This window comes from Belonocnema kinseyi, chromosome 9 (assembly GCF_010883055.1).
Source record: "Belonocnema kinseyi isolate 2016_QV_RU_SX_M_011 chromosome 9, B_treatae_v1, whole genome shotgun sequence".
Classification (NCBI taxonomy): domain Eukaryota; kingdom Metazoa; phylum Arthropoda; class Insecta; order Hymenoptera; family Cynipidae; genus Belonocnema; species Belonocnema kinseyi.
In genome coordinates, this window is record NC_046665.1 from 37,035,674 (window position 1) to 37,046,246 (window position 10,573).

General features: G+C 34.0%; 1 protein-coding gene across 1 annotated transcript in view; it reads left to right on the forward strand.

The window, feature by feature from the left end:
- Positions 1-10,196, forward strand: part of LOC117179654 (trichohyalin-like) — a 47,818-nt gene extending 37,622 nt beyond the window's left edge. Inside the window, exon 12 of the mRNA XM_033371663.1 lies at positions 9,283-10,196. The gene's annotated coding sequence lies outside the window, so the exon portion shown is untranslated. The remainder of the gene's footprint in view (positions 1-9,282) is intronic.
- Positions 10,197-10,573: the final 377 nt, after the last annotated feature.

Here is a 10,573-nt window from a genome sequence, read left to right on the forward strand (position 1 = left end):
TAAGTATCCTGTTTTCGCGTCTATAATCATTTCTACGTCTACTTATTTCCTCATTGCTAAGACCTGCGATGTTTAAAGTTCTCTTGTACGCTTCTCTTTTTGATTTTTGGGCAGCCTGAATTTCATCATTCCACCACGCATCACCAGACATTCTTCCTACAACTGCGGTACCATACACTTCGATCGTGCATCTAACAAGGATATCCCGTAACATTGTCCAGGCGCCCTCTAAATCTTTGTTTTTTATACTGTCCTCCCATGTTGTCCTATCTATGCTTTCGATTATCTTATTTTGGAAATCTATTCGCACATCCGGTTTCTGTAGGTTCTCAATTTTGATTCGCGTTTGTTTTGCGTTCTTGGGTCTCTTTTTTCTCCAACCCCGACCTAAGTTAATTTTTGAGATCAGAAGGTAATGATCAGTATTGCATTCAAGACCCCTCATGACCCTTGTATCTTTGACTAACTCTCTAAGTCTTTCATCCGCAATAACAATGTCAATTATACTGCGGCTATTTCCTTTAGACCAGGTGTACATGTGGATCATTTTATGCCTAAACCAAGTATTTGTAATAAACAGACCCCTTTGTAAGCATAGACCAACTAATTTATCTCCGTTATAGTTTGTTCTTGGATCCCTAAAATTATCTAATACTCTTTCTGTATCCTGATTTTGGATGCCCACCCAACCGTTCATGTCTCCTAGTAGGATTATTCTTTCCCCATGTTCGCAGATGTTTATTGTGTCATTTAAAGTGTCCCAGAAGGCGTCTTTTACTTCTCTAGGATCACTATCAACCGGCGCGTAGCATGCTATAATAAATAGTCTTCTGATTCCTACTTTCATTCTAGCCCATAGCAGTCTGGGAGACACGAAGCCATGGCCTCCGGGATGCTGCTTTGCTCTTTCATTCAAAATGAGACCTACTCCTTGTTTACCATGTGATTCACAGTCTACTCCTGACCATATTTCAAATCCGCCTTTCAACACGCCGTTTTTTATGTCTTTAGTTTTGCATCCCTTTTTCTTTGTTTCGGGCACACATAAAATATCTAGTTTCTTCACGTGCATAGTTTCACGCAATTCTTTTACCTTGAGATCATTTACTCCCCTAGCATTCCAAACACCCAGTCTCCATTCGTCGCCTGAAACATGACCTTTAGATTTTCCGTGTGCATGCCTTTTGTCATTAAAAGTTCCAGTCCTTTACTAGATAATTCTTATTGAAACTAACAATAATAGAAGGTTTCCCATAAGTACCAGTGGAACGTTTCACTGGAACTTTCCCAAGCGGCGGACAATTTACACGTTCCTGGAACGCTCCACTGGAACGTTCTTAAAGTTCCCGTGGAGCGTTCTAGACACGTTCCCGGAACCTTCCGTACAATTAGGGTAGACGGTTATTTCCATTTGCGCAGTATTGCCACAATGAAAATTGCGTTTGTACTCTGAAAGTGTACTTAATATTTAAGAAATTGTACTTTCGAGGGCAGCGTTGTGACGGCACGTATACCATAAAATTTTGGCGCGAAATTTAAATTACTAAATTTCAAATAGCCTTATTTTTATTCTTTATTTAATATTCAAGCAGTTAATTATTTCAAATAATATTTTATGGGCTTTTTTATAATTAAAATTTTATATACTATAAGATGCATTTATTGAAAAAAATGATACCTGACTTTGGAAACAACCCTATTTTTTCCAGAAATATTTTTCAAGTGAAGAATCTATTGTCTCAGTCGTGTTCAATGTTTTTGTCGAATTAAGACCTTTCAGTTTCACGAAATGAAATCAAATATTCTAAATTTAATGTTAGCGGTACGTTAATCTCAAATTTCGGACAGTGTTTTGTATTTCGTGGAACTGAAAGGTCTTCAACCGATAAAAGGATTAAGTAAAAGAATTGTGCAAATCTATTCTACAGTAGAAAAGATTACCATTAAGACCTTTATAAGTCATGCTAGAAAACTCACTATTCCGCGAAATATTTTAGTAGTTTTTTATTCTATTATATTGATTTTAGTTGGCATATTATCGTGCGTCAACAAAAACACTGGAAGACACTAGCATGCATAATGTATTAATGGCCCACGACTTTTTCAATGACGTAAAGCGGGGCCGCCTGAACAGCTTCCAATTTGAATTGCATAATATTGCGCAATATACGCGACTGAATAGTCGCGCCCTGCAGCCATTCTGAGGCAAGAGTAACAATAGTCTCACGTCCCTTAGGCTGAAAAACTGCGTGAACCAGCAGTCCTATGATTTACTAATAGTCCGAGAGCCAGCGACAGTTTTTTGCGACCAATTTCTTTCCGCCTAATACTTTGGGGAATGCTTCAGGCAGGTCAGTTGTAAGCATAGTTAGTATCAGCTGCGGCCAGGGTCGGCGGAACAGTTTCAGTTTGGGTGGGGAATGAATTTGATTACTAATAATATTTTGAAAAATACCTATTGAAAATTCCCCAACCCGCTGAGTTTTAGGTGGGGACTTCACACACCCAACACCGCTTCCGCCGGCCCATGTAAAAAAAGAGAAACGTGTGAAAAAAAAAGAAGTTTTCAATGATTTCCTTCCGCTTGAAACTTTGTGAGATTATAGTTAATATAATATTTGAACGAAAAAAAAGCCGTCAGCTGGCTCTATGTAGATGGAAAACCCGTCAGCTGGTCATGGAAACATGTAAAAAGGTTAATGCAATGATTTCCTTCCGCTTAAAACTTCGTCAGTGGATAATTAATATGGTATTTCTTATAAAAATAATCGTCCGCTGGCTGTACGGAGATGGAAAACCCGTCAGCTGTGGCATTGAAATGTCTCGTGCGCGACACTCGGCAATATGTAATACGCTAGCTGACGTGGTTTCCACTTACATACAGCCTGCTGACTTGATTTAATATTTTAAGTATTATGTCGACTATTATCTGAGGAATTTGGAAGCAAAAGAAAATAATATATGGAAAGTTATCTCAAGTACATAAAATCTATAGTAGAAATATAAAATACAAATAAAAATAATTGCTGGAGTGCGTCATGTTGTATATTATGTGTAAGTGTATTAAAGAACTCAAATGGCATAACCTTCAAAACTTTCTCACTTTTACAATGAAAACTCCTAATTTGAAATTTAAACTTTTAAATGGAAAGCATCACCTTCTGAAAATGGTACAGTGCTTGAATTAATTTTTTTAATAATCATACGCAAGGTGACAAATTTAACGATTTTTGGTTGAAAATTAATTTTTCATGTTCAAAATTCAACAACTGGGGTAGAAATTTGTCTTTGTTAATTGAAAATTTAAATTCAGCTATTTCGTTGAGAATCCACATATTTCATCAAAAATCGATTTTTTTCTAGTAAAAGATCTTTTTCTTTGGAAGTTAATATTCATGTTTAATAATCCTTCGACTTAACCTACATAGAGGTTTAACCTATCCTAACCTAACAATACCTAACCTAACCTAGCTGAATGAAATTCAACCACACGTGTAGCTATGTAAGCGTACGGTTCTCAGTCTTAAATGTGTGCTATATTTAATAGTTTAAATCGATCTTAACCTACAAATGAATCTAATTTAACAGAACTAACGAAATTTTGCTTAACGCAACACAACTTAACTTAAGTGTTCCCGTTGTAACACAATGAAATTCATTTCATTGTACTACAGGTGGTTAAAAATTTAGACGCACATTACTCATTTGAAGAAACTTAGAACTACAAGTAGAATTGACCCCATTTCAATTAACCTGACAATGTTTGTATCAATTGAAATGTAGAACTGTAACTTAAACATGCAAATGAATAAGAGTTTTATTCAAAATTTTTTTCTCTGCTTTTCTTAAACTGAAGGGATATATTTATACTATCTTTCATGTTTACATTTTATCTTGCTTTTTATCGTAATTAAATTTATTTATAGACCTACTTCAGTCTATTTTCTGCCTGCTATAACGTGTCCTTTTTTCTTCATTTGTAGGTTAAGATCGATTTAACCTATTAAATACAGCACACATTTAAGAATAAGAATCGTACGCTTATATAGCTACACGTGTGGTTGAATTTCATTCGGCTAGGTTAGGTTAGGTCAGGTTTTGTTAGGTTAGGATAGGTTAAACCTCTAAGTAGGTTAAGCCGAAGCTGAATGAAACGGTACCGCAAACACAACGGGACAACACAATGAGTTTAATTGTGTTACGTGAAGTTAGGTTAGGTTAAGTCAGGTTTTGTTAGGTGAGGATAGGTTAAACCTCTATGTAGGTTGAGCCGAAGCTGAATGAAACGGTACCGCAAACACAACGGGACAACACAATCAGTTTAATTGTGTTTCGTGAGGTTAGGTTAGGTTAGGCTAGGTTAGATTTATTTCTAGGTTAAGCTCGACTTGACCCATTCGATGTAGCACACATTTGCTACTGGGAAAAAAATGCTTCCAGAGCTTTACGTGTAGTTCAATAAATTTCTGTTAATTCAGGTTAGGTGAGGTCAGGTTCTGTTGGGTAAAGTTATGTTAAATAAGTTGATATCAGGCAAGGGTTGATCCTTCACAGTTGTCGACATGTTTTTGAAGTGAAAATTTGCATCACTGGCAGTATTTTGCAATTTATTTACCTCAGTGCATGATTTTTCGTCATTTCTTGAGGTTATGGCTCAACCATGACGTGATAGGTGATTTTTGATACCGAATTTGAATTCAGCGCCCCAAAATCCATAGGAAAACGTGTGTCTTGTTACCAGATCCGTACACTTTTTTTTGTGTGGCTGTGTTATTTTTATAAAAAATACCATGTTAATTATCAGCTGACGAAGTTTCAAGCGGAAGGAAATCATTGAAAACTTCTTTTTTTTTACACGCAGCGGCGGTTGCCATTGCCCCATCCACCTAAAGTTCCACAGTTGACGCTAAGTATGCTTACAACACACATATCTCCAGCATTTCTCAAAGTATTAGGCAGACGGAAATTAGTAACAAGAAATTGTCGCTGGCTCCCGGACTATAAACAACGAAACACTGAGAGTCGGTTGTATTTATCTGTATTATTATTGATAGTATTACATTCTCATCAGAGAAGGTATTAGATTTGTGTAAAATTTTACCCCCCCCCCCCAGTTTTTATCAAATGTCCACTTTTTGAGACCCCCTGAATCCGAAAAACAGGATTTTACGATGGCGCCTGCCTGTATGTATGTATGTATGAATGTATGTATGTGTGTCTGTAAACATGATAACTTTTGAAAATAATAATCTATCAGATTGCCCTTTGGTACACTCGTTTAGTGTCCTAAACTAAAGGTCAAGTTCGTTAGCCAGCCGTTTTGGATTAAAATAAAAAAGTGGACACATTTTGAATATATTTGAGAACACTTTCTTCAAAATTCAAAAATTCTCTGTCCGGTTATTCATAGTATTCAAAAAGTCTAACAATTTATCCTAATGACTTTTTTCAAAAAATCAAAAATTACCAGAATTATAGCATTTATAAAATTTAAAAAAATACACGAAAATTTAAATTTTATGCCAAATAACGCGCGATATGAAAAAATATTGCTTTTTGAATGCCCTACGAGAATATCATAACAAGTTTTGGAATTTTCTTGAATAATCAAAAATTCAAATTTTGACAGCATAGAAAATAATTAAAAATCCAAAAATTACATTTTTCGGCCAAACTGTGCAAAATAGGTAAAAGATAAATTCATAAAAAGTGTGCATTTGAAAAAGATCTAAAAAATGGGTATCAACCACTTTTCGATAGGATGCGTAGTTTTGGCTTTAATCATGAAATATGTCATTAACAGTAAAAAAAATGTGTCCGCTGCGTGGGCACTTTCTTACACAACTTTTGTCTTTTAATTTCTTTTTTGTCTCGTGTGTGGGGTTTTAAAAAATTTAAGTTTTCATACTTTTGATGCTATTTTTTATGATTTAAACTAAAAAGAGAACTATCGAAAAATTATTCGTGACAAATAAATTATTTTTATATTCTCATAAGAGAAGGTATTAGATTTTTATTAAATTTGTCCTCCCTAGTTTTTGTCAAAACGTCCACGTTTTGAGACCCCCTGATTCTGAAAAACATGTTTTTACGAACGTGTCTATCTGTATGTCTGTCTGTCTTTATTTCTGCCTGTCTGTGAGCACGGTAACTTTTGAACAAAATTAATCTATTAGATTGGCTTTCGGTACACTTTTTTAGTGTCCTAAGCTAAATACAAAGTTCGTTGGTCAGACATTTTGGATAAAAATACTTAAAGTGAGCAGATTTTGAAAATTGTTGGGTACACATTTTTTCATGATTCAAAAATTCTGTGTACAGTTGTTTATAGTACTTGAAAAGAGAAATGTTACTTTTCGATAGCCCTACAAGATTATCGTATCAACTTTTTGAACTTTTTCGAAAAATTCAAATTTAGACCGCACGAAACCTAATTAAAAATAAAAAATTGCATTTTGCGGTCAAACTATGCAAGATAGGAAAAAAAATGACAAGACAAACATTGTGCACCTAGGGCGCGCGACGGTTAAATCTCGCGCTTCGCGCTCGATAATAGTTTACGTCGTGCTTCGTGCTCGAACATAATTACACCTCGCGCTTCGCGCTCGGATATTTATTCTTTACATTTGGAATGCTTGAAAAAAACTTTATCAAAAAGATCTCTTTTAGATGGCAGTATTTATATGCGTCTTCATATTCTGAATTGTCTACTCAATTAAGTATATTCAAAGATTAAGTTTCTCAAAGCTCTGTAGGCTTTGACGTACACATTCTCGTCGTGACACTCGCGCTGCGCGCACGATTTCCGACAGATATTTGTAAACAGATTTTGTTGAATTTTTTTCTCGTAACTTTCGTCGTTTTTCCACACATTTTTTTTATCTTACTTTTTTTTAACGTTATTTTTCACGAATAAAGCAAAAAGTACGCGTCCTATCAAGAGGTGATTCTTAACGAAATTGTAGATCTTTTTTGGGTTAACCATTTTTGTTAATTCATCTTTTTTTGTATCCTACATAGTTTGTCCACAAAATGGAATTTTTTATATTCCATTATTTTCTGTGCAATCAAAATTTGAATTTTCGATTTTTGAAGAAAATCCAAAAATTGGTTATGATAATCTTGTAGGTATTTTAAAAAGAAATCTTTTTCTTCTTTTGACTTTTTTTCATATCGTGCGTTTTTCGGCTTCAAATTTTGATTTTCGGTTGATTAAAAAAATTTTGAAAACGCTATAACTCTAAGCATTTTCTTTTTATCGAAAAAAGTCATAAGGATAAATTGTTTGTTTTTTTCAATACTATAAATATCCGTGCATAAAATTTTCAAATTTGGAAAAAAGTGGTCTCAAAAATTTTCAAAATGCGCTCACTTTTTGAATTTTTTATCAAAAATGGCTGGTTAACAAACTCGTCCTTTCTTTTAGGACCTAGAAAAAGTGTGCCAAAGATGGATTTGATTCGTTCATTTTTTCGAGAGTTATCGTGTTTACGGACGGACAGACAGACGCCATCGTGAAAAACTGATTTTCGGATTCAGGGGGTCTCGAAACGTGGAGATACGTTGAAAAAGTGTGATTTCAAATTTCCGACAATTCTAATACTTTCTCAATCATAAATGATGAGAATGTAAAAACATTGAAAATACAAAAATTTAATTGTTAGACACACGACAAATGCTAATCCAAAATAAATAGATAACATTTTTTCACCGAAGGTAGAGCAAAACAATTTTTATGAATGATTTTGTTTACATGCTCATCAGAGAAGATATTATATATGTGTAAAATTTAACAACCCCCCCCCCCCTGTTTTTGTCAAATGTCCACTTTTTGAGACCCCCTAAATCCGAAAAATAGGTTTTCACGAATCTGTCGGTCTGTCTGTATGTATTTATGCCTATTTCTCTATCAGCACGATAATTTTTGAAAAAATAATTTTATTTGATTGGCCTCCGGTACAATCTTTAAGTGTCCTAAACTAAAGGTTAAGTTCATTAGCCAGCCATTATGGATACAAATTCAAAAAGTGAGCGCCTTTTTAATATTTTGAGACCATTTTTTCAAAATTTAATTTTTCATTTCATTTTTTTTTTTAAATTAAAAATTATGAGAGTTTTAGCATTTGCAAAATTTCAAAAAGCACACGAAAATGAACCTTTTAAGCCAATTAACGGACGAAATGAAAAAATGGCAAGAGAAGAAAAAAATTGACTTCTAAATGCCCTAGAAGATTATCATAAAAACTTTTTGAATCTTCTTGATAAATCAAAAAATAAATTTTGACAGCATTAAAATAATGGAAAATTCAAAAGTTAAATTTTTCATTAAAAATTTTCAGTGTTTCAAATATTCTCAAATATAATCATGCATTTTCAAATGTGTGTGTGTACATATATACATAATTTAAAAGTTAAAAAACGGTAAGACTGCTCAGTAGACCATATGTGTAAAGTTTAAATCATAAAGAAAACAATGGAAATGAGCAAATTCAGTTTATGGAAAAAACGACAAAAGTTGCAATAAAATGTTGAATAACCAAATTTTTTTAAAGAAGGCGCATTTTTTAAATGGGACAATGAAATTTCGTCTGTTATAATACCAATAAAAGTTACGAATTATAATAATATACATTTATGGGAATGATATAAAATTTCAGGTATAGACTCGATTGCGAAGCACGAGATACGTGATGAGAATATGTTCGTTAAAGCCGAAGGACTTTTAACAAAAGAGAATTCACAATCACCAAATTACTGTTGTCGATACTTTCTCCTTTAGGTTTAAAAAGTTTGTGCAGAAAGATCGAGCGCGTAGCGTGAAGTAAATATAATATCGAGCGCGAAGTCCGAGGTAAATGTATTGTCGAGCGAGGTATAAGTGGTGGCCCTACAACGTGGAAATAAACCAGTCCTTTCATTTCAAGGCCAGGGAAATAGGAGGAACTTCACTGTATTTTGAAAAAAACATCGTGAGGCTTTTCACCTGGGATGATTGCTACAGAGATTGATCAGCGATTCAGGCCGGAGCGATTTTGTGGGATAAATGTTCGATTTACCATGATGCGACTTTAAAATTTATCTGAAATCTATACCTTTTCCTATGCATCCCTTCCTGACTCTGATCACATCAATTTTTAAATCCCCGATAGTGTAACAGGGGTAGAATCGAACGAGTTTCAAGTTAAATAAAACAAAAATTTTACCAATCTATTATTATTATTGTTATAAATTTACATATTATATGATTATTTGACTAACAGTCTAATTTTTACCTTTTTTCAGAATTCAATTGCATGTTTTGGATGGAAATCTCAACGTTGTAACCTGCCTTCAAACTTTGTTTGCATTGTATGCAGTTTATGCCTTCTTCTTAAAACCTGAAAAACGTTATTAGGATATGTTCTGCGTTTATAAAGTGATCAAAGGCTTTGTGATGACTCCATATACGCCTAAGGAATCTGTAAATAATCTTTATACTTCTTATTTCCTAAAATGTGTTCAATGTACTTATCTTAACACATCTTAGAACTTTTGATAACTTTTAATTTTCAGTTAATATTTCACTCAGAAATTCATGTACATATTTTTATAATTGGGTGCAAAAACACCCGAGGTGTACAATGTACTTCCGCCTATTTGAAATACCCTATGCGTAGTTATTTGAAATGGCGCAGTTTCGTCACCTCCCACCGCGCCCTGTACGCTCTCATCTGCGTCAGTGCTGACCAATTAAAGAGAGACCCGAATAGCGCTTTTCGACACATGCGCAGTTGAAAAAGTTGCTTAAAGCACCCTCATCGATACAAGACCCGGGATTTGGCCGCAAATGGGTGCTAATCTGAAAACCTGCACCCGATCCCAGCGAAATCGCAGTAAAAATTATACCGTAAACACGTCTCACGACCGTTAAATAGGTGGTGAGAGATAGGTGAGGAAGATATTTTCATAAAGTCAGATTTTGTGACATCTCCATACGCGGTTAAGTTTCCGATGATTAGTTAATCACTGTCCCAACTTCTTAAAATATGTTAGAGGTGCTCATTTTAACTCCTTAAATGTGTTAAAATTTATAATAGTTTTTTATATTCAGTCCATATTTTATTATTATAATCTACGTATTTGCATGTACCTACATTAAATATGTATATTATGTATGCGTTAATTCAAAAAATATATAGCGAGCTGAAAACATAAAATGCAGTACCTACATGCTTCTATTTACACCGTCTTGTCGTTCAAGAGTCGTCATTTTTGTATGTATAATGGGTATGATGTATTATCGATTTTCAACAATTATTTAGTCACGTCTTGAATAAAAATAAACAATGTTCCAAATTATATTAACGGTTATTATTATTAAGATCTTTTTTCTCCCCTTCGAAAGATCTTTTATTGCGGTTATAGCAATGTTATAAAAAAGTTTGTTTTTTAAGTGCAGATTATTTAGTCTACTTTTATTCGCTATGAGTTGGTTTTCACGTAGAATCGACAGAGAAAAAGATATTCCACAAAAACTAAGATTTTTAAAAAAAAATTTCTAACAAACTGGATGGCCGCTGGACCGGGAATTTTT